We start from the raw sequence: 27,210 nt of genomic DNA on the forward strand, positions 1-27,210 counted from the left end.
AGCGTAGTTATTACTTTTGTAAGTAATAATTTACCTAATTTTTACAATAAATTAGGTAATCACTTTTATTATACATACGTACATATGTATATTAGGGTTCTTTTGATTTGTGATCACTGTGGACATGGATCAAAAACAGTTTCTAAACGGCCTTTCTGGAGAGGTTGAAAGTTCTGAAACTCTAAAGAAGCATCACAAAGGATGAAGGCTAAGAAGAAACAGAGGGAAGGAAAGAATACTGAAGTTCACCTGGGTACCTTCCTCATCCTCACACTATCCAGTTCAGGAGGCAGAAAGATTCTGTTTCACAAAACAGAGAACTAAGGCTCCAGGGCTCTAAGACCCTACCCAAGTTCATATGCCATCAAGTCTTAGTGCCAGCATTGAATTCTAGGTCAACCCATGGATGGGGGGGGTGGGGGCACGGTGGGCAGGTAAAAAGCATTTTGTTCTACACATAGGAAAGGGAAAATTGGTTTTGGTTTGTTTGTTGGGTTTTTTTTTCCCCCCACTTCTTGGAGACCACTTTTGTAACAGCATAAAAATTTAGGAAGGGGATAAAGGAGTACATATTCCATGCTAGTGTTATAAGTTTTATAATTTAATACACATACTTTTATTTCAGAAGTATTTGTGTTTGGAACTACTTAATATTTTTACTCAGATGGAAGTTCTTAATTATGGACTGAAAAAGTGGATAAATGTTTAGGAGTGATGAAATAAGCCTTGCTAGGCAAAAGCACAGAAGATGAGCAGTTCCCTGTAGAGTGGTACATTATTAGCAAAGAGTGCAGGATCTGGAGATGGACAATATAGGTCCAAATCCTAATAGCTATGGGACTGTGGATAGGTTTTGAGGTTTCTCCCTGCTTTGCTTTACTCATTTATAAAATGCGCACAACAACAGTATCTACCACATAGGGTTCTTATAAATTAAACATGAGAATTCATATACTGCTCTGAACCTGCTTCCTGGAGTGTGGTAAATGTTCAGAAATGCCAGCTGTTAAAACGATGAAAATCAAGACTATGGAAGTTAATGATCTCCCTTTTTACTTTTTACTTCCCATTGGTATACACCCCCCTTCAGAGGTCTTTCTCTAGATTTTCGACATTTCTGAAATAACCCCTCAACCACTATGTATTGTTCCTCTTAGAGATTGTTGGACTCAATTTGTTAGTATTTTGCTAAGAATTCCTGTGCCTAAGTTCATGGGTCATACTGGTCTCATGTTGTTTCATTTTTTTCTCTCTTATAATTCACTCTCAGATTTTCATACTAAGGTGATGCTGGCCTCATGAAATGAGTTGGAAAGTATTCCATTCTCCCATTTTCTGAAACAGTTTGTGAAATGTTGGTATGTTTCTTAAATATTTGATAGAATTCACAAGTGAAACCTTCTGGTCCTAAAGTTTTCTTTGTGGAAAATTTTTAAATTCTTTTTTTTTTTTTTTTTTAAAGATTTTATTTATTTATTTGTCAGAGAGAGAGCGAGCGAGCGCGAGCACAGGCAGACAGAGTGGCAGGGAGAGTCAGGGAGAAGCAGGCTCCCTGCGGAGCAAGGAGCCCGATACGGGACTCGATCCCATGATGCCGGGATGATGACCTGAGCTGAAGGCAGCTGCTTAACCAACTGAGCCACCCAGGCGTCCCGGAAAATTTTTAAATTTACACATTTAATTTCTTTATGCAATACATGGCTTCTTTGGGTTTTCTACTTCTTCTGCAGTCGTATTTGGCAAATTGTGTCTTCTAAGGAATTTGCCCATTCATCTAAGTTGTTGCATTTATTGACAACAAATTTTCATAATATTCATTTACTATCCTTGTAATATTAGTAGCATCTGTAGTATGTAACTGATATTGATCATTTGTGTCTTCTCCCTTTTTTTCCTTAATGTATCAAGCAAGGGGTTTATAAGTTTTGTTGAAATTCTCCAACTAGCCTTTGGTCTCAGTGATTTTCACTATTATTTTGTTTTATATGTCATTGATTTCTGCTTTTATCTTTGTTATTTTCTCCCTTCTATTTTTTTTTTTTTTAGGTTTAATTTGTTCTTCTTTTACTTTTTTTTTTATTTTTAAAATTTAAATTCAATTAGCCAACATATATTCTTTTCTTGTTTTTTTAGATAGATTCTTATTGATTTTAAACCTTTCTTGTTTTCTAATATTAACATATAATGCTGTACATTTCCTTTGAGACACTGTTTCAACTACATCTCATAAATTTTGATGTGTTTTCCTTTTCATTCAGTTAAAAATATTTTTTAAATTCCCTTGTGATTTCTTCTCTGGCCCATGTGTTGTTTAGAAGTATGCTATTTGATTCCTAAATATTTGGAGGTTTCCCAAATAGCTGCTATTGATTTCTAATTTAATTTCACTGTGGTCAGAGGACAGACCCTATGATTTAAATATTTTAAAATTTGTTTAAACTTGTTCTGTGACTAACATATGGTCTCTCTTAATTATTGTTCCAGGTGAAATTTTTAAAAAAACACATAATTCTGCTGTTGTGGGTAGAGTATTCTATGAATGTCAATTAGGTACAGTTGATTGATGTTATCATTCAAGTCTTCAATAGCCTTGCTGATTTTGCCTTCTTTCTTTATTGACTATAAGTGGAAAGTGTTGAAGACTCCAATTGTCACTGCAGATTTTTAAATTTCCTTTCAGTTCAGGTTTGTTTTTTTTGTTTTTGTTTTTATTTTCATATATACTTTTATCTAGTCTTCACAAAATACCCATGAAATATTGTGTGACTATTTTTATTTTACAAGGGAATAAAGTTTTATTCACAGATTAAATGATTTTCCCAAATCCACCCAACTGATTCACTTCAGAGAATTTAAGTGCTTCCCAGAACCCTGACTTATTTTCCAGGTTTTGCTTCACGTATTTTCAAGCTCTATTACATTTAGGATTGTCATATCTCCCCCCAATAAACTGCATACTTTCCCATTATTCCTAGTATATTCTTTTTATCTTGCATGCTTTATCTGATACTAATATAGCCACTCCAGCTTTCTTATAATTTATGTTTGTACAGTATATCTTTTTTTTTCCCTCTTAGTTTTAACCTATCCTGTCTATATATTTGAAGTGGTTTGTTCCTACACAGCATATAATAGAATCTTAATTTTTTATCTAGTCTGTCAATCTCTGACTTTTAATTGGAGTCTTCAGACCATTTACATTTAGTATAATTATCAATATGGTTGAGTTTAAGTCTACCATTTACTATCAGTTTTCATTTTGTCTCATCTTTTCTTGTTACTTTTTCTTTTCCTTCTTCTTTTGAGTTAATTCGTACTGCTTAATATTCCACTTTATCTCCACTGTTGAAGAGAATTATTTTATTATTTTATTTTAGTGATTGCTCTACACTTTACAATATGCATCTTAACTCATAATTTACATTCAAATAGTATTATGCCGGTTCATATATAACATAAAATACTCTAAAATACTTAAGTTCATATATAACATAAAATACTTATGTTCATATATAACATAAAATACTTAATACTCTAGACTTCCACTGCTCTCATTCTGTCCTTCAATCTATTGTCATACATACTGTTTCTATGCATTTGATGAATCTCAAAAATACATTGTTATTATTTTTGCTTTATGTGGTTATTAGCTTTCGAAGAAATTTTAAAATGAGGAAACAAATCTTTTCTATTGTTCACATATTTACCATTTCTGGTATTCTAAATTTCCATCTGTTGTCATTTTGCTTTTGCCTAAATAATTTTGTTTAACTTTTCTTTTAGTATATATATGCTGGCAACAAAGTTCCTCAAATTTTGTTTGTCTAATAATGTTTTTACTTATTTATTTATTTGAGAGTGAGAGTGTGTGTGTCTGTGTATGAACAAGGGGACAGGCAGAGGGAGATGAGAGAATCTCAAGCAGACTCCTTGCTGAGTTTAGAGCTGGATGTGAGGCTTGATCTCGTGACCCTGAGATCATGACCTCAGCTGAAACCAAGAGTCAGACACTCAACTGATGAGCCACCCAGGCATCCTTATTTCACTTTTGTTTTTGAAGGCTATTTCCATCAGTATTGAATTCCAAGTTGAGTTTTTTCTTTCAGCACTCTAACGGTGTTATTTGATTGTCTTCTGGCTTGCTAAATTTCTGAGGTGAAGTCTATAATCATTTTTATGTCTATTTCTCTGTACTTAATGTGTTGTTGTTGTTTTTTTTTCCTCTGACTGCCTTTAAGATTTTCTTTTCAGCACTGGTTTTCAGATATTTGATTATTGTGTGACTTGGTCTTTTTTTTTTTATGGGTTTTTAAGCTTCTTGGATTTATGAAATATAATTTCCACTGAATTTTGTAGTGTTTTGGGTATTATTTCTTCTGATATTTTTCTTCTGATAATTTTTTCCTTTAAATACTTATACATAATAATAAAATCTGTCTTAACATCATGTCTGCTAATTCCATTATTTTGTCATTGCTAGGTCTGTTTCCCTTAACTGATTGTTTTTCTTGTTGTAGTTTTTTTCTTGCTTTTAAGCATGTCCAGTGATTTTTTGTTTAATCCTGACATTGTTATTGTTACATAATTAAGTGTCTTTATTGTGTTGTCTTCCTTGGAAGAGCATTGGGCAGTGAACTTAATTGTTCCATCAGTTTGATTCCTTTGAGACCTGTCTTTAAGCTTTAATAGAAAGGGGTGAGAGCTGTGCTATCCAATGTGTTATCAAGTGCTGTGGTAGTCACTAACTGTATGTGGCTATTAAAATGTGACTAATCTGAATTAAGATGTGCTTGCTATAGGTATAAAATACACAACACATTTTGAAGACTTATTTTGAGAAAAAACACAAACTTCCTCATTAATAATTTTTATATTGACTACAAGTTGAATTGATAATAGTTTGGATTTATAGAATTAAGTAAAATATATTATTGTTTACCTATGTGTTTTTCCTTTGTACTGTGGTTACCAGACATTTAAAACCACATATGTGGCTTGCATTATATTTCTATTGAACAGTGCTGCTCTAGAGCAGAGGTCAGCAAACCACAGCTCACAGGTTGGTCACTTGTTTTTTGCTAATAAAGTTTTACTGGAACACAGCCACACCCATTCACTTATGTATTTTCTATGGTTGCTTTCACACTACAAGGGCAGATTTGAGTAGTTGTGATGAAGACCATATGACCCACAACCCAAAATGATTGTGTTCTCTAAATTTAAGAAAAGTTTCCAACCCCTGTTCTAGAGTATCTCACTCAAAGGATAGTTCAGAACTATTCCTAACATATGATGATGTTAGGGTATCCTCTGAATGTTCCAAGGATGAACAAGGATTCTCTCCTTTGGCTAACCAAACTTTCTCCCAGTTTGTGTGTGCCCTGAGATTAATTCAGCTTACAACTCACCAGTCTTTTCTATCCAAACTTGTGGACTGTCATTCTATACACTTGTGTCTTGGTACTCAGCAAAGATTCAAAAGATTCCTGTACATATTTCTGGAGCAATTTTTCTGCATAGTCTCCTCTTTCCCAGAACTCTGCCACACTACCTCTCAGCCATCTCAGCCTCCTTAAACTCTGGCCTGCATTTTATCAACTCAGCAAGGCTATCAGGATCCATTTGAGTCCCTGTTCCTGACTGTACAGTCTAGAAAGTTCTTCTAGGCAGAAAGCCAGGGGAATTACTGAGTTCACTTGTTTCTCTTCTGTCAGTAATCATAATCCTATGCAGACTATTGCTCTATGTCTAAAAAACATTGTTTCATATTTTATCCAGCTTTCTAATTACTTATGGTGGGCACTGAAGTCTGATCTTTGTTACTCCATCATGCCTAGAAAGAGAAATCCCCTCTACTTGCCTTTGGTTAGGTGGAACTTTTTAGATAGCATACTCTGAGTTTTCAGACTTTCCAAAGGAAGTTTGTTGGATTTGTCTGACTTGTGTGGAGATAGAGAAGTAAGCATATATTTGCCTAAATAGTTGATGATATGCTGTATTATTGCTGACTTGGGTTTTTTATATCCAGGTTATGACAGAAAGGACAGAAATTACTTTATAGGAGAAGGTAAAACCAGGCTAATCTTGATCTATGCATTTCTGAATTCATTTGTGCTTTTATTTTTTTTTTTTTATTTTTTAAAGATTTTATTTGTTTATTTGACAGACAGAAATCACAAGTAGGCAGAGAGAGAGAAAGAGGAAGCAGGTCTCCCACTGAGCAGAGAGCCCAATGTGGGGCTTGATCCCAGGACCCTGAGATCACAACCTGAGCCTAAGGCAGAAGCTTAACTCACTGAGCCACCCAGGTGCCCCTCATTTGTACTTTTATATCAGAGTTACATCAAGCATATTAGCAGACCCATAAAGGATGTGCCTTGCCTCTTTTAAAAGCATATGAAAAGCTTAAGAAGTTATTACTATTAGCTCCAGATTTTATATTAACTTACACAGATAGATCTGCCCATCTCTAGGAGTTTATAGTTAAAAGAAAGAAATGGTCCCAAATAGAAACAGATGATAGATATAGGTAGAAAGGTAGAGAGAGATTCCTAGATGTTTGTTTTTTATATTAGTGATAATTCTGTGTTAAGGGATGAAAATACTAAGTAGTTGACAAACAAACAAACAAAATTTCATTAATTTTCTTGCACCTGATTATAAAAATTTCAGAAAAATGTGAGGAAAGTATGCATTTGTTGAAAACAGGAATAGAAATGATAATTTAGCCCAAGGGAAGGGAAGTGACTGGTCTGGGAAAGGCATAAGATTGAATATGTGAGTCAAAAATAGATTCAAGAATCAGAAGGTTAGGGACACCTGGGTGGTTCAGTCAGTTAAGCATCCGACCGTTGATTTCAGCTCAGGTCATGATCTCAGCGTTATGAGATCAAGCCCCAAGTTGGGCTGGTGCTCAGCGGAAAGTTGGCTTGAGATTCTGTCTCCCTATCCCTCTACCCCTACCCCACTCGAAAAGATAAAGCTTTAAAAAAAAAAAAAAAGAATCAGAAAGTTAAAGCAGTCAAAGGAGAAAAAAGAAGAGAGTGAAGATGAAAAAGAAAAGGATTCAGGGCGCAGTAGTGCCGGGCTCATAGTTGATGCTCGATGATGAAGGGACAGAAGAGGTGGATGGAGAGAATAGAAAAGAATAAATGCAGTGGCTGAGGGCAGGATTTGATCTTGCTGTGGAGAAGGAGGGAATCTAATGAAGACAGAGGGAAATGAAGTGATGGGTTGTGTAGAATGGCCATTTGTAACTACTTCAAGGGCAAAAAAAGCTTTCCTCTTTCTAAGTCATGCTCAAAACCTCAGATCCAAGGTCTCTTCCTTAAAGAGGTCTTCTCTGATCACTAATCTGAATTAACTCACCTGTTGCTTTCTTCTCATGGCACCCTATTTTTCGCTTCATAATGCCAATCAATTTATTTTTTTTTTCAAGATTTTATTTATTTATTTGACAGAGATCACAAGTAAGCAGAGAGGAAGGCAGAGAGAGAGGAAGGGAAGCGGGCTCTCTGCTCAGCAGGGGCTCGATCCCAGAACCCCGAGATCATGACCTGAGTCGAAGGCAGAGGCTTTAACACACTGAGCCACCCAGGCACCTCTGTCAATCAATTTATGAGCAAGTGTTTTGCGGTATTTGTTTAACGTCTGTTCTTCCACTAGACCGTAAATTCCACGAGGGAGAGAACTATGTTCTGCCTTTGTTGCTAATTCCTGTGTCTTCCAGACCCAGCACGAAACCTGGCACATAGTAAGCTCTCAATATTTATTGATGTATTGATTGATTAAATGCACAAATAAATGCATGAATCCATGAGTAAATGAGGTTGGACCATGTTGACAAGCAGAGCAGTGAGGTCTCTGCAGCCTCGGGAGGACAGAAGCCTCATTCATCCAAGGAGTGGATGTAGTACAGTATGAAATGCCTGGGTGTTGGACTCAGAAAGTGTGAATTTAACACCTGCCTCTGCTATTTACTCACTGTGTAAACTAGGGCAAGATAATTTACCCAAACTTCTGTTTTTTGATGTCTTAAATGAGGATAATATACCTCGCATGGTTGTTAAGAAGACGGAATGAAGAAAATTTCAGAACTTTTCAAAGGCTTTCTCCTGAGGCCCAACCCCCTCACCCCACCCCACCCCACCCCACCCTACCCCCTGCCCCAGGGCTCGGGCAGCCCCTGGGGCTTCTGAGCCCCAGCCCTCGGAAGGAGAAGAGCAAGTTCACATCTCTTTTGAGCTAAAGGCACAACTCCCAACAAAAGCCACTCCTTTTAAATGAGTTTTATCTTGAAAGTTCATACAAATGTTGCATTTTGGACTCTAATATATACCTATATTGTTTCAATATTTATTTTTTTTAAAGATTTTATTTATTTATTTGTCAGAGAGAGAGCAGGAGCAGGGAGAGCTACAGGCAGAACAGGCAGAGCGGGCAGAGGGAGAATCAGGCTCCCCACTGAACAAGGAGCCCCATGTGCTGCTCGATCCCAGGACCCTGAGATCACAACCTGAGCTGAAGGCAGACACAACTGACTGAACCACCCAGACATCCCTGTGTTAATATTTAAATTACATTTTAAACTATCCACTGGTTACCTTAAGTTAAAAAAAGAAAAAGTACTTTTTTCCCTGTAAAATAACTGCATAAAAATTGGTGCTCATAAAAAATGCGTATTATCCTTTGGTTTTCCATATTTATGAACCACGCGGATTTCCATGAAATTGCCTGCCGTAGGACAGTACGCCCTCCATAAGTTTGCTGAATCTGAATCTGTCCACCAGAGGAGCATCACGATGGAAACAGGCAAAACAGATAATATGAGGATTCCTCCCATAGGAGTAGTGCTGAGGCGAGCTTCCTAGTCTGGAGATGAATGAAAAGGTATAGGTCAGAAGTGACCTGGAACTTTACCTGAATCTAGCTAATCCAAAGGAAGTGATCATTGCTATAAAAAATGGAGCATTTATTTAATAGATAGCTATATATTTACTATAAATAACTGTGGTTATTTGTAATAATGTGTTACTATATATAATACTCATAAAATAATATACAAGATTATTTATAGAAAAAAGAGATACTTAATTATCAAATATTATTTTTATCTTTTTTTTTCTGAGAACCTAATGTTAAAAAATAAAAATGAAAAGACCCTTCCCTCTTTACATTAACATTCAGAAATTGCTTCTGACTCTGAATCAGCCACAAATATATAGCCTACACATTCAGTCACAGCTCAATTTTCCTTTCCAAGGCCTTCACCAATGAAAACATTAAGCACGGTGCCGCTCAAGCAAACACCCCTAAGAACCAACGCGGTCTGCCCTCAGTTTCCTCATTGTAAAGTCTGGGGAACAATACTTACCTCCGGGGCTGGTTACAGCATTAAATGCGATGAGGGACATGAACATGCCTGGAACTGTGCCTGGCACACAGAGACCAAGACCACCCACGTTCTAGACTTGATTCACTGCTCTGACATCAATGCCCTCTTGTTATGGGCTGAACTGTGTCCTTCCCAAAATGTGTATGTTCAAGTCCTTACCCCCAGCTCCTCAGAATGTGACTGTATTTGCAAATAGGGTCTTTCCAAAGTAATTAAGTTAAAATGAGGGTGGGCCCTAACCCAGTGTGACTGGTGTCATTGTAAGAAGAGGAAGTTTAGATACAAACAAGTATAGAGAGAAGACAATTTAAGACACAAGGAGAGATGGCCACAAGCCAGGGAGATAGGCCTAGGATAGATCCTTCCCTCACGGTCCTAACACGGAACCAGTCTGGCTGATCGTTTGATCTCAGGTTTCTAGTCTCTGTATATGTGAGGAAGTAAGTTCTGTTGTTTAAGACAGTTTGTGGCAGTCCCCGCAAACTAAGATACCACTAGAATACAAGCTCCATGAGGACAGAGATGTTTCTTTTTGTTCTATGTTGTACCCCCAAGTACCCCTAATAAGTAATTGTTGAAATATTACATAAATGTTCAGTCTTGTACTTGGCACGAGAGTCAGCAAATATTTTATGACTGAATAAATTATGTTATTTTCCAAATACCATATCAGGATATAATCTGAGGAAAACAAAGTTACGTAAATGTATTTACATAAGCGTTGCAAAACTTTAAATATTGAATCGCACTTAGCAGATATCTTAATTGAACAGGGCAAAATGTGATACTCAAGCTGGCCTTGGATAATCTAACTTTTCAAATGTTTGACGTCTCCACTCCTTGGCCTAAATTTAAGCACTGTCCCGTCTAGCTCTCACTGGTCTGTAAAACCTGTTCCCCAAGTCCACAAGCCCCCCTCCCTTGTTGAAACCACAGTGGCCTGGGCCTCTTCTGGCTACCTCGTGTTTCTAGGCTCAGCGGCTTTCCCGGGAAGCTTTTCCAGACCCTCTGAAGCCACAGTGATACCACACTTATTTTGGACTACCATTCAGAAAATATATCACTTACTTCCTCATACCAGTAGTTATCTTGGTGTGAAGATATGTGTCTGGTTTCCATTTTGGACTAAGGTCTCTGAGGACAAGAACCTTGAAAAATACTCAATTCCAACCCTATCTAAGTAGGGGTCAGCAAATATTGTAAATAGATTTTGAATTAAATCACTGGAAAACAGCATATCAGTGTTCACACCCAGCCACAGCCCTGACAGTACGAAGTGCCAGAGAAAGCACTGGAAAATCCAACTCTCTTTTATGAACTTGGGCACAAATCCTCCCACAAGTGGGAAATAGGGAATAGTAATGACATTGTTAGTCTGATGTCACAGCCCCAAAAAGTATAGCACGACCATTGCGGATCAATCTAATAAACATCCACCATGCCCTATATTTGAATAATGCCGGTTTAATTAACATTGAGAGTTTCCTATCTAAGGACTTCTTACTCTCTTTTCTCTGGGTGTGTTTTTGATCAAATAGCCACTTACCTCAGATAACCAAATCAGCAGCAGGATGCGGGAATTCGCTCGGTCTCTGCCTCTGTGGGCTTCAGCAAATAGCTAGAGCATGTTTGTACAATCACAGCTAAAAGAAATACTGTACAGAACTAATTACTTTTTGTGTTGTTGTTGTTTTTCACAGTCAGTGATTTTTCTGATTCCCTTGATAACAATACGTGAGCCACTATAAGGAAGTCTTTTTTCTTGATTTAAGGCAAAACCTTTAGGAAAAATGTAATATTCCTCGAGTTGCTTTCTGACCACTTGATCTCATCTTCATAGGACCTTTACAAACCCTATTATGTTTCTTTTCATTTAATTGGATCCAAGCAATAATGAAAACTGAAGATAATTGGAGAAGGAGGGCCTTAACCTCACGCGTAAGCATGGACGTCGCCATCTTTGATTATTTTCATGGCCATTCCTTGTTTAATCCCTAGTCTCATTCTCTCTCCATTTTTATGTGTTATAAAAAGGACACTCTGAATGGATTTTTAATTACAATATTTTAAATATAACATTTAATTATAATATTTTCCCTAAAATGTTAGGCTCTAATAAACACTGTCTTGAATAAAGCTTACATTTTCAGGAACATAACTCAGAGATACTAAAGCAAGTAATATGTAATAAGGTATAAAACATAAAAATACAAATTGACACTATATAAATCAGAGTAGCGACGTCCTTATATAGATACTTAAGTTCTAATGAGAAAACAAGTTATTTAAATTGTAAAGTCAGTTAGCTCTTGCGATAATACAAAACTGTCTGTTAAGTATAAAGAATTGTAACAGGAGCTATAAAAAGATAAAAGCCCTTACCCTAATTAGCTTACAAACAACTTATCGGAGGTCAAGCTAACTAAAAATATAAATTGCACAGAGAAGCTGAGGGGGGGGTAGATAATTCTAGAGTATAAAAACAATTCTTAAAACTCTTTTGGAATATTTCTTTCTTAGATTCAAAAGGAAAATCTGAATTAGACTCATTTAAAAAAATAATACAAGAAACATTTTCTTTAAAATGAGCTGAACAAATATTGCTTTCCTTTTCTAGTTTTTAAAAAGACTGTTATCCAGACTTGAAATAACATAATCAACAGTGCTATTGGGGCAGGCATCAGACATAGCAATCACTGTGTCTGAATTAGACAATACATCTTCATCAGGTCATCGGTACCAAATGGTCTAAGATAAAATTAGCTGGGTTTTTTGTTTGTTTGCTTGTTTGTTTGTTTTTAAGGCTCTAAATGTACCTCTGCTTGAAGTACAGAAGAAAGTAAAGGAAACTACATTAGGAAATGTGACAGATGTTATCATCCAAATGGCACTATTCATTTCTTAGAACCATCATCTAATCAGAATCACAAAGTCCTGAGGACTAGACTTTTGGCAAAGTACCTTCAAAGGCAACAGAACAGGGAACACCTTGAGAAATTTGGGGGGTGGCAAGAAGGGGAAGCAAACTAAGATTCTACCAAAATCATCTCTCCTGGGACATGGTAATAAACCCTTGTGGAGACCTTTCCTGTCTCCTGAATCTTCTTGGGATCTTAAGATGCCCTTGTCTTTTCAGCACTAAGTGAAAGAAAGTGAATTGTATTTGAGAAATTCGCCAAATAAACAAACATGGAAAGGAGAGAAAATGTGTGTATCTGGAGGGAATCTTAACCTTTCAGACATTTACAAAGTATTAGGAGAAAGGGGGTTAAAAATACATCATGGTCCATTTCTGCTCTTTTGAGTCTCTATTTTTCTTATCTTCAGCAGAGAAAAAGAAACTGATTAGATAAATTACTGTGTAGCAAAAGATGTATTTAATGAGTTTGAAAGCGTTTTCCTCCTTTTTTTAGAAAATGAATTTTCTCTCCTGTGAAGATACCACTACTAGGCAGAACCATATATTCAGGGGGGTACTGGTGACTTTTTCATGCTGGTATTCTAAAACAAAACAAAACAAAACAAAACAAAAACTTTTTTAGTGTTTCTCTAAACCTACAAGACTTAAGAGAGGCCGGATTCAATACCGTTTAATAGCTGATAGAGCCATTTGCAATAATACTGAGTAAAATCGAAATGTAAGTGTAAATAGTTCATATAAAATTATGGACAGGCCAAAATATTCTTTAAAATTTAATAAGCTAAAGATTATCCCAATGTGAGTATAAACACAGTATACATTGTAGATTTTTTTGTTCCTATCAAAACAGAGTAATTTTAAATAGGCAAAACTCACCAAAAAAGACCCTGTCCATCCATTCAAAGTTTCCCATATTTTCTCTTAGGCTCTCTACTCTTCCAAATTTTCTGGAAGTACAGGGTCTTCAAGACAAGGTGGGGGAGACACACATTGGAATGTCCATGGCACACATTTTAACATTTTTCACAGGAGAAGCAATCATAAGCCAGTGAACACAAAATGAATCTACGGCAGGCCTCCTGTGGTATGAAGAACACTGACAAAGACAGAAATTTAAAATTTACTACCTGAGGGAAGCAAAACATGGCTAAAAGCTGGGCGGGGGTGGGGGTGGGGCGGGGGACAGTCAGGGAGACAAACAGGATGCTGGGAGGTGAGAAATAAGGGTGGGGAGTAGTGGGCGATCTCAAGAGGAACTGACAAGGTCTGTTGCTTATAGTTACCCAGAAAACTTTAAGAATAACAAACAGATGTAACTTAGGAAGAAATCGGAGAGAAGCTAGAACCCCAAGAGCCGAGGCGCCGTCCTCGCCCGTGTATCCATGATGGTGCTTTGGGAAGCTGAACCGAGCCTCGCGCACAGTCAGGCCCCGCGCAGCCCGCGGACTCTTGCGTTTCCCGCTGAATCGACAGATCCCGGCGACAGACCCAGGGACAGGGTGAGTGCGTCGACCTTGTGCTCCAGGAAGTACACTTCTATCTTTTAAGAAATAGGAACTTGGGCTCTACTCAGTCCAACGTGCTGGGCTTTCTATTTTTGTTTTTGTTTTTAACATTTACTCCTTGGAGTGGTTTCTTAAAATAAATACGGATTATTCGGGGCGCCTGGGTGGCTCAGTGGGCTAATGCCTCTGCCTTCGGCTCAGGTCATGATCCCAGAGTCCTGGGATCGAGCCCCACATCCGGATCTCTGCTCAGCAGGGAGCCTGCTTCCTCCTCTCTCTGCCTGCCTCTCTGCTTACTTGCGATCTCTCTCTGTCAAATAAATAAATAAAATCTTAAAAAAAAAAATACGGATTATTCTGAGGATGAATTGCAGTTCCAAGAATCCGCACAGGTCCAGCGATTCAAGCAGCCGTGAACAAGTTAGAGTCACTAAAAGGAGATGTTCACCCTCTCCCACAGTTCTCCCCTGCGAGAGCCCTTCCCTTCTCACTGCAACCTGCTTCAAAAGTCACAAGCACACAAACACACTTCTGCGTCCAGGGTGCTTTCAAGGACCCCGCCCGCAAAATTGTGCTTTGAGGGCCCACATTTAATCATACACAACGTACACATTTCTTTCTCGACTTTTTAAATTTTTATTTTTTTAAAGATTTGATGTATTCATTTGACAGAGAGAGCGAGGGTGCACAAGCAGGCAGAGCAGCAGAGGGAGAGGGAGAAGCAGGCTCCCCACTGAGCAGGGAGCCCAATTCGGGGCTCGATCCCAGGACCCTGGAATCATGACCGTCGGGATCATGACCCCAGCCGAAGGTAGTCACCTAACCAACAGGGCCATCCAGGCATCCCTCTGGGCTCTTTTTAAAAGCATACCTTCTTCCTCTTCCTCCTCCTCCCCTTCTTCTTCTTTTATCACAAAAGTAGTATATGCTCATTAAAGAAAAAAAAACAGAAAAGTATTCAAAGGCAAAGAAAAAAAATCACCCTACTCCTATCACTTTCATAGGACCATTATTACGACTTTAATATTGTCTTCAGGTATCAAATCTTTTTGAATGACGAAGGTGATAAAGAACTCTCTATCATTTAAATGATCCTACCATCTGTTGACTGTTTCCCAGAACATATCAGCAAAGCTTCTAAAGTATTTGTAAGTCGGGTCTCACTGGCTGGCTGGCCTGAGAGGCTAAGGAACGAAAGGCCAGAAGTCTTCTTCCCCGGCAAGTACCAGTGAAACATGTGTGCTTTGCCATGGAGGTAAGCACTTAAGTCTTCAGAGTTTGGGGTATCGGTTTACAGCACACTTGGAATGAGCAGAAAAAGGAAGGTGGCCAGGCCACTTCCCTAGAACATAATTCACACACCCTCTCTGTGCTAGCTTTGTCACTCCTGCACCCGCCCCGCAGACCTATGGGAAAGGTTCCACCCATACTTAGCTCAACTAACTTAAACCCAGGACTTCAGTGTCGATAATTTTTCCATGAGAGGGGAGGGCGGCAAACATAAAGAATCAGGCTCATTCTGAAATCAGTTGAAAAATGGCAAGTGTTTTCTCTTACTTTGTGGGTTCCCCCATTCATTACGCACTGTGCTCCCAGCACAGGAGAAATCTAGGTAGTCCCCCAATTCGAAAGAAGTCACATTCTACCTCTTTATATGCATAGGTCATTGATTTGGAAATTACCATTCATTTCCCTTTCAAAGAGTATAGTGATATATTCCCTTTGAAATGATATTATAAATTGTATTTGAGATCCCTGATAAGTCCTCTCTTCCCTCCAAAGGGGGATTCGAACTCTCAATGAAGCAGAAATAGTACATTTGCAATAAAAAGTACAAAACTATTGACATATTTTATTAGTAAAATAACTAATAAACAACCCCATATGAATGATTATTTTTAACTCAAGTCATCATGATGCAGGGAAAGCAAATTTAATCATAGATAAAGGAGGCGGTGTCTTAACTGTTCTCTCCTGGTTGCTGTTGGTCACCAGGTCCTTGAAGTCTTTTTCTCATGAAAGCAAGATGTGGTCTGATGGCCTGGGTTTTGTTCTTGACCCCAAGTCCAGCCACAGTTCTGAGTAATTTTTAGGCTCCATGAACTTGCTCAGTACCCCAGTCATTTTTTCCCTTGGTCTTACCACCTCTTCTAGTCTCCCACATTCAGAGGTACACCCTAAGCCTTGTCATCTCTGGTGCTGTGCCATCTTTAAATGTTAAGGCCACATGTCCCCACTCTCAGACTGCTCATCTCCTAACCTTTCAGGTTACTCACTACATTATTCCCAAGATGCCCTCTCCTCGATGTGTTTGAAATGTTCAGTTGCTGATCCTTTGGCCAGTGTCCCTTCTGTTTTAGCTCTTCAACTTCGATTCCAGGATCCTACATTTCAACTGTTTTGTACCACAGTCCTTCAATTGCATTGCCTTGCCAGACACAATCCACGACAGTTCCAATTGTACTAGAAATGTTGAATTCCATCTGTCCTAGAAATGTTGAGAGCTCCTGGAGGGGTCGGGTGGGGGAAGGGGAGAGATCATACATTCAGTTTCATGTTTATTATAACTCTTGGTCACCTAACTCTACCTCAATACTTCCTGGCAAACCGAAACTGAATGAATGGATGGGTTGATGGATAATATTGGTGGAATCTGGGAGAAACCAAAGAGAATCTCCGGGCCCTTTCTAATGCTTTTGAGATAGATGACCCTTAGTCTAGCATTTCTAATTTTATTTCAAAAACATATGGCTTCACAAATCTAAGAACAAAGTTGGAGGCATCAGAATCCCTGATTTCAAACTATATCACAAAGTTATGGCAATCACAGTATCATGGTTCTGGCATAAAAACAGACACATAGAGCAATAGGACAGAACAGAAAACCCAGAAATAAACCCATAGATATACGGTCAACTAATATTTGACAAAGGAGCCAAGAATACTCAGTGGGGAAAGGATAGTCTCTTTAATAAAAACAATATTAAGAGGTGCCTGGGTGGCTCAGTGGGTTAAACCTCTGCCTTCGTCTCAGATCATGGTCTCAGGGTCCTGGGATCGAGCCCCAAGTCAGGTTCTCTGCTCAGCAGGGAGCCTACTTAGCCCTCTCTCTCTGCCTGCCTGTCTGCCTACTTGTGATCTCTCTCTCTGTCAAATGTAAATAAAATCTTAAAAAAAAACCAACGATATTAGAAAAACTGGATATTCACATGCAAAAGAATGAAACTGGACCCCATAGCTTAATACTGCTTACAAAAATTAACTCAAAATGGATTCAAAACTTAAATGTAACACCAGAAACTGTTAAATGGCTAGAAGAAAACATGGGAGAAAACCTCCTTGACCTTGGTCTTGGCAACCGTTTTTTGGATATGACACCAAAAGCACAAACAACGAAAGCAAAAATCAATGAATGGGACTACATCAAACTAGAAAGCTTCTTCCCAGCAAAGGAAACAATCAGCAAAATGGAAGGGTAGTCTATAGGAGAGGATATTTGCAAACTATCTACCAATGAGGGGTTGATATCCAAAATGTATTACAACTCAGTAACAAAAACCAACAAATCATCTGATTAAAAAAAAAATGGGCAAAGGACTTGACTTGAGTAAATATTTTTCCAAAGAAGACATCCAAATGGCCAAGAGGTATGCGAAAAGTGCTCAGTATCACTCATCATCAGAGAAATGCAAATCAAAACCACAATATTATATCACCCCACACCTGTTAGAATGGCTGTTACAAAACACACGAGAGACAAGTATTGGTGAAGGTGTAAAGAAAAGGGAGGCCTTCTGCATTGTTGAGGGGAATGTAAATTGGTATAACCACTGTGGAAAACAGAATGGCAGTTCCTCCAAAAGTTCACAGTAGGACCACAGGATCCAGCAATCCCACTTCTGGGTAGATATCCGAAGGAAATGATATCACTATCTCAAAGAGACAGCTGCATTGCCATGTTCATTGCAGCATAATTTATGATAGCCAATATATTGAAACAAGTACTGATGGATGAATGGATTAAAAAAATGTCTCTCATTCTCACTCTCGCGCAGTATATATATAAATATATATATATATATACACACACACATACACACACACAAACACACACATATACATACACACGTATATACACACACACTATATATATACCCCACACACACATTAAAAAAGAAGGAAATCCTACCTTTTGCACAGATGGACCTTGAAGGCATCATGCTAAGTGAAATAAGTCAGACAGAGAAAGACAAAGAAGTGATCTCACTTCTATGTGGAATCGAAAAAAGCCAAAACTCATTGAAACAGGCGATAGAATGGTGGTTTCCAGGGGCTCGGGGGGAGATGGGGAGATGTCAGTCAAAGGGCACAAATTTCCAGCTAGCAAATGAAAAGGTCTAGGGATCTAATGTGCAGCATGGTAAATATAATTAACAATATTGTGTTATGTCCTTGAGAGTTGTTAAGAGGGTAAGTTTATGTATGTCATCACCACACACCCATACATGAGGGGATTGAAATGTTAACTAACCTTATTGTGGCAATCATTTGCAATATATAGGTGTCTTTAACCACCATGTCATACACCTTAAACTTACCTATGCTATAGGCCAATAATATCTCAATAAAGCTAGCAGAGAAAAAAAAAAAAGAAAAAACTATATGGCTTTGTTATCCTTTAAGGTAGATATTATCTGTGTTGTTCATAATTTCTTAAACACATGACACTTTTCTACCTTTGTAATATGCATTGTCAAATGAAAAAGAGAAACTTTCCTATGGGAAGGAATGGAAAAGCTCTGAAAGAGAGTAGGAGAAGAAGGAATCTTAGGAATATGTCAGTGCGTAGCAGAAAGAGATCTTCTGAAATGGAGCTAACTATGATATGAGCCACAGAAGAGAAAATGGTGGTGTGCAGTAGTTTGGGTCCTGCAGCTCTGAATCAGTTTCAACACACTGTTACTCTTTAGTTGTCAGCCATTAATCAACAGTTACTTTTGGAACGCCTTCTATTTACCAGACCCTGCCGACTAAGGATGAATAAAGAGCTCTCCGTATGGAAATCTGAAACCTTGGTTTCCTCTCATGTTTACAAGATGGCTGCCACAGCTTCAAGAATCACATTCTCACATAACTCCCAAAGCAGGTCTAGGGGTTTATCCTTGCAAGAGTTTCCTTCACTCAGGATGAAAAACAAGCCCCAGCACACTTCCCTTCCTGTCCTACTGGCCAGAACTACGTCATCTATCTACTACTCTTTGGCCAGTCACTGGCAAAAGAGACCAGGACTGCCATGACTGGTTGGGAGCAGAAAGGCTGGGGCCAAGGACAGGCATCCTTCCCCCAGTATGTGCTGCCCCAAACTTAAACCAGACAGATCTACTGTCCTCTAAGAACAAGAGTAAGCAGCTAGAACAAGGACCAAGATTGAGATATATCGTTTCTGGGGATGGTCTTGAACAACCGAGCAAGTGCGGGCACTGTGCTAATGTTAAGGATAAAGAGAAGACCCAGGCGCCACTTTGACCATCTCACTCTACTTCTTGAAGACATTCAGGGAGAGAGAACTCCCTCCTTTTCACTATCTCAAAGGTATATACAGTTCATGGCCACTGCCACCTTAACCCTCACCAATTCTTCTCTTATTTGTTTAGTCTCTGAATGACTTCTTCCCAATTCATAGCTGACACTTGTTCATTTTACAAATATACATTGAGCACCTGGGCCACAAGGATACAATTTTGCTAAAAAGAAAATGTCCATGCCCTCACAGAGTTTCTTATTTCAGAGTCATGGAAAGAGAGTTAAATAACCAGTTATAAGAAAGAGTTACAAGAGGTGGAGCGTGAGTGCTATCAGAGGGATGGTGGTAAGACAAGAACCATTTTGTTGAAAATGTCATGTAAGTCAATAATTAAAGGATGGAAACAATGTATAGAAATGAGAGTGGAAGTCAGGAGTTGGGGGAGAAAGCAAGGAGGCTAGTCCACCTAGAAAAATCAGCATGTGCAAAAGGCCAGAGGTGGGGAGAGTGAGTTGGAGGGGAAAAAGTTGAGCATTGCTGGAGGGCAGAGTAGGGTGGGGGGTAATAGAAGGAGATGGGTCTATAAAGATAGATGGAGGCCAGGTCAGCACAGGTAGTAAACTCTTGGACTTTATCCGATGGGAATGTAATGAAGACATTGACACGTTCAGGTTTGCATTTTAGAAAAAGTATTCTCATTGTTCCCTTGCTCCAATCCCTTTCCCACACTTGAACACCCCCCCCCCACACACACACACACACACTACAAACAAGATGACCAACAAGACACTGTGGCAGTGGGCTGGACCAGAAGAGTGGTCAAAGATCGGGTAGGGATTGAAGAGGTCCAAGATGCAGTGAATGACAGTGCTCTGACTAGCTAGGGGAAGGGAGGAGTCAAAGACGACTCCAGGCATTTCTGGTGTGGTAGATACCTGGATGGATGGTGGTCTCCTCCCCTGGATCCTTCATTTTGGTACAAGCTGTGTTTCAGCTGTTCCCACAGGGCACTGAACACAGTGTGTTCATTAATTAAACTTTTTTACAACTTTTCTCCTCCTTCCCCCACCTTCCATATCAAAGACACTCCCTGCTTATCTTGGATCACACTTTTCTCAGACCTATTTCAAGTTTCTCCTTTGGGTCCACACCCACATGAACAATGTAAAGAACACGGGTTTATGTGCTTTAGGTTTTCACCTATAGTGTCCTCTGAGCAAAGCCTATGGTTTTGGAGCCCCCATTACAGAGCCAGACCTGGAAATGCAATATGATTTCATCAGTCATCACTAATACGGTCTTTCAGCTAATACACATCTAAACCATCCAATGAGACATTTGAAGTTACTGATCAATGAATTGCAATTAGTAATTGACACAAATCCAACTTATTTTCCTGCATCTGTCCTTTTCTTGTAAACAGAAACTCCTCATCCCTTTTACATTTAAAGCTTAATCTTATGGAACAGAGAGATGGCACAGGAACCAGTGTCAGAGCTGGCTGTTCTCCACGTGGTCTTTTATGTTATGTGCATTTTTTTTTTTTTATAACATGCAATTTCACTACTTGAGGTTACCCGGTACTAATTTTATAATACTGCGTAGCTACATGATGGGGCTCGGTATATACTGTATCTCCAGGTTTTAAGTAGTACCATGCCTGGATGAAGCTTCAAAGTGAGAATGGTGAACTTAAAGGGCCTTTAAAACATCTTGAAGCAATAACAAGCCATACACTCAAGCAGGGCGTTTTTAAACATTACGCAGGACTAAAACAATTGAACCAATTTGTCCTTTGTTCTTTTTATTACATTCTTTATTACATTATTACTGTTTAAAAGAAATTCAAAAAAGCATTAAACTCGGGGGCTATGCTATACCAAGTTCTCCCAGGGGCCTGGGTAGGACCGCAAGCGCGTTTCCGCCGCCCCGCACCGAGCACGCTCGCGCTCGGTCCCGGAGAAGCGACAAAAAAAAAAAAAATGAGAGGTCGCCGGGCCGAGCCCTCTGCTGGCCCGAAGTCCTCCCTCCGGGCAGGAGGAGCCCGACCGAAGTTTGCCAACTTTTCAGGCAGGCCCGGCTGAGCAAATGCTGCTGCTACCGGTTGCCTTTTCGCTCCAGTGGCAGGCCCGGCCCGTGGGAAGTTTGCCTCCGGGGGTCCCAGGACCTTCAAAGAAGCCCGGAGCGGGGGAGGGGACGGCGGGTACGCGCCCCCCACGCCCGACCCGGGCCGCCCCTGCGCGGGGAGGGCGACGAGGGGACCCAGCGTCCCGGGCACAAAGAAAGATCGCTCTTAACACTGCTTCGAATGACCTTGGAAACTCGGGAGCGTTTTAGGGTTTAAGTCCTCCCCACTGCCCTCCCCTTTCCCGCCGCTCTTCTGCCCCGAATCCGCCCCGGTCCTCCCGCTCTTTCACCGCCGCTGCCTTTTCCTGCTTTTTCTTTAAGAGAGTTGCACGCACTCGGCCCAGGAGGGGCCGCGCTGGCCGCCGGGCCCAGCCCTTCCCGCCGCGCCCGGGGCCGCCCTTCCCGCCGGAGCCGGCTGATTGATGGCCCGGCCGCCCGGGTCCCCCGCCTCGGCCGGCCCGCGCGCCCGGCTGTGTGTTTTGGAAGCGGCGCAGCGGGCTGCAGCCCTGTGACGCCCGGAGCGGGCAGCGCCGCCCTTCCTTCCCCCCGGGCTGGGGCGGCGGCGCGGCGGCGGGTCCCGAGCGGGCGGGGGACTGGGGGGACGGGGGGCGCAGGGAGGGGGCGCGGGCGGGGACTCCGGAGCTGGGGCGGGTGCGCGGGGCCGGGCCGGGCCGGGCGGAGGGTGGGGGGCGGAGGGCGAAGGGCGGAGGCTCCGGGGCGGGGGCCGCGCCGCGCACGCCCAGCCCCTCGGCCGCCCCGCGCCTCGCCGGACAGGTTGGGCCGGCGGGGCGGCGCCCGGCTCCGGGGAATAATGAGTGTCTGTCAGGCCGTCCCCGGGTGACTGGGCGGGGCGGGGCGGAGGCGGCGCGGGAGGCGGGGGTGGCGGGGGAAGGGCGCAGGGCGGGGTGCGTGTTTGCGCGAGTGACTCGGCCGACCCCTCCGGCGGCTGCCTCCACCCAAGTGGGTGGGGACCCGCCCAGCCCGGGCGGCCGCGGCGGCTCCCTCTCCCCTCCCTGACCCTCCCACCCCGGGTCCCAGCCTCTACTTACCCCGCCAGCCCCGGGAGGCTCGCAGAGCGAGCGGCGCCGGCGTCATGTGACTGCCCGGAGTTGGTGCCAGGAGCCAGAGGGGAGCCAGGAGCGGAGCCGCGCGGAGCCGGGGCCCGAGCCGGAGCGCAGCGCGAGCGCCCGCCGCACGCGCGCCCGTCCCCGTTCCTGTCCCCGTGCCCTGCGCCGCCACCGCCACCGCCGCCCCGGCTGGCGCGCTGACATTACTGCATTCGCGGGGTTCAAGGCGGCTCGGAGCCGGGCCTTTATTTCTCGTCTGCATCGCTCAGCACCGCGCCTCGAAAAGTAAGTCCCTTTCCCTCACCTTCCCTCGCCCCGACTCCTGCTGTCGCCCTTTTTGACTCGTCCGGTCTCATTTCTTTTTCCCCCGGAGAGGGGTCGCGCAGTTAATGGGCCGGGGGTGCAGCGCGGGGGTGGGGGCGCCTGTGGGCTTGGGAAAGTGCAACAGCTCCTCGAAGCCGGGGGTGGGGGCGGAAGGGGAGGCAAGGGGGAGGGGGAACCCGGGTTCGGCGGTTGAAAGTGTGGGATTCGGGGGAGCCACCGTGCGGATCCCGCGGTGCGGGGGACCGAAACCCGCGGCGCCCGCGGCGGCCCGGACGAGGCCGCGGGCGGGGGCTCACCTGTGTGGTCCCCCGGCTGCCGCCCGCCCTCCCGCCCGCTCGCAATTCCCTCCAAAGCCCCAGAAATCTCAGTGCTCTCCGCGTGTGGCAACGTTGTTTGGAGAAAGGTAGCGAGGAGGCCGCGCACTCCTGCTCCTCCCCCTCCGGGTCCCCCACCCCCCGCTCCCGCGCCCTCCCCTCTCCGCCCCCCGCCGCCCCCCTCTTCGGACGGGGCGCGCGACCGCTCGCCCGCCGGAGCAAACTTGGAGCAGCCTCCCGGGCCCTCTGGGAAGAAACTTAGGGCCGTTGGGACTGAAGGCAGCATCCCATTCTCGCTCTTGGAGCCCAGGAGCTGCCAGGGCGTCTGGATCCTCAGGGGCGGGAGAAAAGAGCTGGCCGGGTTTGGAGAGTCCTCCTCCGGGGCACACCGAGAACCTGCCGCAGTGCCTGGAGCAAGGATTGCAGCGAGGCTGGAGGCGGAGAGCGCCTTTGGCAAGTGCCTGCAGCGTTAGGGACTCGAGCCGTGTGGAGACTTAAGAGACTGACCCCTGGACCTGGACCCTTGGGACTTACCTAGCATTCCAGATTGGCTTTCTTGGAGATGGCAGATAATACTTGGAATTGTCATATCCACTTTGGCAGATATCAGGGAGGATCTTCTGTGTTACATTTCACAGCTATAGACAGTAATAATAGATGGAGAATCTGTGTGAGCTGGACTTATTTTTAATAAGTCAGGTGAAACGGAACCTGGAAATTGCTCACCCTGTATTGCACTAAAATAAACATTTTGCACTGAATTTTTTACCAGCTCAAAATGCATTTTTCCACTAATATCACCCAGGATACTTTAAATATATCAGTTATAGTCTCACAAGAGTCTGGTATTTGAGAAGTATGTAGTGGTGTTCTGACTTCATTTACATTTAGTGTATAATTATTAGCAACATGGAGTAGAATGGACAGTTGTTCATTATAGGTTTTTCCACTGAGCAATTTTGCACTTTTTTTTTAAAATAGTGCTTTCTGTATGAATTTGAGCAGCATTTTTATAAGAAATCCATCTGGATGATGATCTGCCACTGGAGGAAACACTTGCTTTTAGGGGAAAACCAGTCTGATAATATTAACATCTCCAAAACGTGGAGGGTTCGTGTTTTTTAAAGAAAGAACGGACAGAGGAGTTTCTTCTGGCTCCAAGCATGGAATATGTTGACCGTAGCTCATTAACAGAGACCTGAAATGAGATGTTTGATGAATTTCAACTCTCTAGGGAAACTGTGTCCTGTCCTCCAGTCAGTGGGGTTTGCATCCGAAGTCTTAGAAGAAAAAGAGCTCAGTGTACTATTTAAGTTCAATAAAGATACACTTCAAGGAACACTGGGCTTTCATGAAGGGGAATGCAGGTATAAAAATGTTAGAACAACAAAGAAAAGTAGCTGCTAAGACCACAAAATCTTGTCAGATATAAAACATGCTATTGTTTTTTCACTGCAAAGTTTCTAAATTAAAACCCAATCTTCTGGTTGCTATGGGCACAGTAATGCCTTTTTTTTTTTTCACCTGTAGTTTTGTCTACACACATTTTGTTCAATCTCTGATCATGGAAACCTGAGTTGAGCAGTCCTGACCAACTAACCAAAAAAAGAGACATAATGTGGGGGGGGGGGCGACTCTAAGAATGGTTTTTACTACCTTAAATATACTTAAGGGAAAATAGACGTTTTCAGATATCTTGTAAAAAATTGACATTCTGGTCTCCAGATTGTATGACACTCTTGGGTTAAATGAAATGTCAGGAACAGAGTGACATTCTCCAAAGGTGAATTTCTTTAGATGTATGGACAGGGAGAACAGATGTGCAGCTGGGTGCGGATAGGTTTCTAACTATGCAGTTGAAAAAGATGGTGAAATTTGGGGGGGTGGCTCTAGGTGGCCCACACTCTGGTGTCTAGGAATGTAGTTCTGTATAGTGAAGGGACACACGGAACTGGTCCAGTTGTCGGTTATATGGACTAACCCAGTGTCCTCTGAATTCTTACCAGTGCTCTCTCTGCCTTCTCGGGATGCTGAGGCTGAGCAGTGATCATTACCCTCACCCCCGATCTGATGAAGGCTAGAGACCAGCCATTGGGATGGGGGAGAAAGAGACAAAAGAAATGGGAAAGGAGGCTGGTGTTAATTAGGAAGGGTCTCTGCTGCCTGCATGTGATAAAATTACATGTTCACTTACGGTGTTTACTGTATGTGGAAGCTCCTATTTGTAAATAGGGCAGGTCCCCTGTATAAAGCTGGTGTTATTATTCACACCCATGGAACAAACACCTCCACCCCCCTGTTGTTGTCTTAAAAAACTCCAGCTGCTCATGAATATAGGGTCAGGGAGGGCTGGCTCAATGTTTCTCTGCTCGCTCTCCAGCACAGCCAGCAGAGCTGTTTCCTGTTCTTTGTTTCAAGGCTGGGGTTTGCGTCATACATTCCAAGTGGCATATGTGTGCTCTTTCCTGTTTCAGGCTGTTTTCTGGTTGATCAGTAGCCGCGACCAGGCCGTGGTCCCTGCCCCTAAACTCCCGATCTCCACCCAGGGAGTTATCCTGTCTCTACACACTTGCGATTGCCTAAGAGGCCTGTGTTATGTCATAACGAGGAGTCAGTTAACCTTTTTACATATACCCTTTGCTCCAGTGTGTTTCTGTGAGTGAATAAATACTTGCACCTTCTGAAATTCATCATCGCCAAAGTGTGACTCTGAGAAATGCGCGTGCAGGTTGGCCCGAAGGCTAAACGGAGGTTGCATTGGTTGGTTTTCCATTCTTGTGTCGAGGTGGGCAGGGTGTTTGCTTGGAGATAGGCATTTGGCCCTGAAGCTGTCAATTTTGGAGGGGAGGATTGCCACCTCACAGTCACCAAGACCTAGCATTATCTCCAGGCAGTGGCCCACCCTTGGCCCCACCCTTGTTCCCCAGTCCCAGTGGAGCTCCAGACTGGAGGGCCCACTGGATGGAGGGAGAGTTGAAGTGTTCCTGGCACCCTGGGCTGACTGGAAAATCTCGCCTAGGTTTTTTATATTTATTTAGGAAAAGTATTGAAGCTAGAAACATAAGCTACATTTGAGGGAATCAGCCCAGGGTCATCTCTTTTAAAGACAAAGATGGGAGTACTAGGATCATTTTCCTAAGGACCACGATGGATTCTGCATCTGATTTCTGACCTGTTCTAAGAAGAAAAAGCCCCAAGAAAAAGAGAACTGGAAATAAGAAATTCATTTTAATGACAGTCTGGAAAATTTTAATCTTATATTCTGAAAACAGAAGGAGACTTCTCTTGTTTTTATTGTCTTACAACACCAACTTTTTCATAATCCCCATTTTTTGGGGGGGGAGGGTATATTCTGTCAGTTGTGGGCTAACATTTCTAGGTTAACTGTTTAAAACCTATTAACTTTTTCTCTTGGTTCTTCAGAAACTAAGTTTTTAAAGAAATAAGTTGGACAAGAAACTTCTCGCAAGGTTCTTTTTAAATTTATTTTTGGATTTTTGTTAAAATCCAAAGGAATTATGTACAGTGTTCTCTAATGGAATTAATTCAGAGTTGCCACGGCAGCAAATCAGACCCTCTCCTCCCAAAATTGATGATAATAGTACTTTGGTTTTTAACTTCACATTCCACCACATTCTTTATGGGAAAAGGGAAGTACATAGTATAATACTAAGAAAACTACTGGAATCAAATAGAAGGTTACTGATAACCTTCTTTGAAAAAAGATGGGCCTCTTGGAAGTTGCAGTAAGATTTGTTCTTTCTCCTTTGGGAGAAGCAAACTTGAAATACTAAGCTGACTTACAGCGCAGGGGACCTTTAAGCTAAAATTTGTAAGTAACCCAAATTCGAAGCAACTTTTTCAGTTTTAGTTCCAAAGCTGTTAATGATCCTCCTAGCTTTTGTAGACAGAATCTTTGTTTAGCTTACTTCAAGTTACCTTTCCTCCCCATTTGGGGGGAGAGGGAGGTAGTTGGCTAATAGATGTCTTTAGGGTCTTGTATATTTTATCAGGAAAAAAGAAAAACGCCAAACC

The 27,210-nt window shown here is 42.0% G+C and overlaps 1 protein-coding gene and 1 pseudogene across 2 annotated transcripts in view; one reads left to right on the forward strand and one right to left on the reverse strand.

The window, feature by feature from the left end:
* Positions 1 to 14,529: 14,529 nt before the first annotated feature.
* Positions 14,530 to 23,808, reverse strand: LOC123391011 (annotated as a pseudogene).
* The window catches only part of KLF3 (Kruppel like factor 3), a 36,942-nt gene continuing 32,415 nt past the window's right edge, over positions 22,684 to 27,210 (forward strand). The window contains exon 1 of one of the 2 annotated variants that reach the window (XM_004763989.3): positions 22,684 to 22,822. The gene's annotated coding sequence lies outside the window, so the exon portion shown is untranslated. The remainder of the gene's footprint in view (positions 22,823 to 27,210) is intronic. The other variant, XM_045076485.1, reaches the window with a different exon arrangement.

Source organism: Mustela putorius, unplaced genomic scaffold (assembly GCF_011764305.1).
Source record: "Mustela putorius furo isolate JIRA1106 unplaced genomic scaffold, ASM1176430v1.1 tig00000083_pilon_pilon_pilon, whole genome shotgun sequence".
Taxonomy (NCBI): domain Eukaryota; kingdom Metazoa; phylum Chordata; class Mammalia; order Carnivora; family Mustelidae; genus Mustela; species Mustela putorius.